This window comes from Palaemon carinicauda, chromosome 36, assembly GCF_036898095.1.
Source record: "Palaemon carinicauda isolate YSFRI2023 chromosome 36, ASM3689809v2, whole genome shotgun sequence".
In the NCBI taxonomy this organism is placed as follows: domain Eukaryota; kingdom Metazoa; phylum Arthropoda; class Malacostraca; order Decapoda; family Palaemonidae; genus Palaemon; species Palaemon carinicauda.
In genome coordinates this window covers 72,416,689-72,418,717 of record NC_090760.1, presented here as the reverse complement: position 1 = coordinate 72,418,717, position 2,029 = coordinate 72,416,689, and the positions used below count along the sequence as shown (strand labels likewise).

The 2,029-nt window shown below is 35.9% G+C and overlaps 1 long non-coding RNA gene across 1 annotated transcript in view; it reads left to right on the top strand.

The window, feature by feature from the left end:
* Positions 1-1,163: 1,163 nt before the first annotated feature.
* LOC137628465 (uncharacterized) overlaps positions 1,164-2,029 on the top strand; it is a 186,882-nt gene continuing 186,016 nt past the window's right edge. Inside the window, exons 1-2 of the long non-coding RNA XR_011041373.1 lie at positions 1,164-1,290; positions 1,838-1,894. This is a non-coding gene — a long non-coding RNA (uncharacterized lncRNA). The remainder of the gene's footprint in view (positions 1,291-1,837; positions 1,895-2,029) is intronic.

Here is a 2,029-nt window from a genome sequence, read left to right as displayed (position 1 = left end):
GTTGAGATATGACGTCATTACCTCTTCCAAACTATTAAGGAGCATTTCGATAGCTGAAGAGTTACGGGGGGGGAGGGAGCAGATTGGAAGAGAAAGGGGGGTATTTAAAGAGGGGGGTATTTCCCTCTGTGGAATCATGACTGCTGACAGTTAGCCGCTCTTCGAAGGAAATGTGTGACTGGCACCGTGGCAGATTTAAAAGTAATCTCAGATTCGTTACGGTTTTGTTAGAAGATTTCGTTGCAAACTTGACTTTTAAATGTTTGTTCCCCCCAATCTCTCTCTCTCTCTCTCTCTCTCTCTCTCTCTCTCCTCCTCTCTCTCTCTCTCGTGTATATATATATATATATATATATATATAATATATATATATATATATATATATATATATATATATATATATATATATATATATATGTATACACAAGAACTATTACTGCCGTTTCTAGTCCACTACAGGACAAAGGTCACAGACATGTCACTTCATGTCTGGGGATTAGCCAGTTTTCATGACCACGCTGCTCAGTACAGACTAGTGATGGTGGGAGATTTTGGTCTGATCGCCCACAGCAAACCAACCAAGTATGGGTGACCCTGGCTTGATTGGTGATCATGGCGATATGCAAACCCTTTTCACAACGTTAAGGTTAGCAAATTGTTGCTAATGGAGTTATGCATCGTGAATAATAATAATAATAATAATAATAAATGCGTAAGAGTTTGCATTTCATAGCGTTGTCGTACTAATAAATACACTAACACGAGAGAGAGAGAGAGAGAGAGAGGAGAGAGAGAGAGAGAGAGAGAGAAAGAGAGAGCAAACTGTATTCATGATAATTTAATTCTTAATAGCATAGGGTTTGTGATCTTTCAACAACATTATTAAAGACGCTAATAATAGCGCTAATTATGCATATAGGCTGTTAACGGTCGTATTAAAGTAATATGGAATAATTCCATATCTTACAAAATAGAATTCCAAATAAGCAAATGTATATCTTCATTCCTTGATAACAAAATAACTCGAATAAAAGCAGATTTTGTCTAACGCTAACAATGAGGAAATTCTCGTAAAAAAGCATGATAATTTTTGTTGGTTGAGTACGATGCTCCAACGCTGCCGTCTAACGTCTGATGTAAACAAAGTATCATTAGAAGTTTCCCCTGTGTACTGTGAAGTTGTGTCAGTGATTAAATGTCGTTAATTTTGGTATTGGCGAGTGTACATGGTGTATATGGTGTACACAAATGTTCAATACACACACTACTGAGTGTTTCTACGTGGAAATGGTGAGTAGAATTTGATTCAAAGTCACCATTAGCCGTAATTAGTCCTTTGCACTGACGACAGGACGAAGGCTTCAGGCATGTCCTTCCACTCGCGTTTATAGTCTTTCTGTGCCAGTCTTAAACAAGCAAATTTTCTTAGTTCGTCAATCTATCGTCTTCTCTTCCTTCCCTGCTTAATTCAATCTCCAGGGACTCATTCAGTTATTCTTAATGACCATTTATTGTCCGTCATTCTCTTAATATATACTGCCAAAGTCCATTTTTTTACATGTAAGAATTTGTCATCAAATTTACAGTTTCCTGCTGTATTTGTCATCCCATTTTGTCATATAGCCAATCATAATCTGTATTTTATTCCCTCCATCGAACTTTTTAATCTTAGTTGATTTTGAGTTAGAGGAAATGTAAAATATCAATTTTTTATAAATGTAAGCCTAGGCTATATCAAGTAAGGATAAACTTACCTATTTTGTATGATATAATACTTTTATAGTAAGATGAAGTGAACAGTTATATGTTTTATTACAATTTATGATCCCTTTTTCAGAATGGGCAGAGCAGTTAGGCCTAAACCCCGGTGAATAATGCCAGCGGACGTCCCATGGTGAGTGTTCCATTTGAGAAACATTCTAACATTTTCAGGAGGAATAAACTTTATTTATTTATAATTGAGATAATGAGGCAACTCATATTTGGTGATTCTATGTCTAGGCCTAATCTAACTGTAGTTGTATGAAAA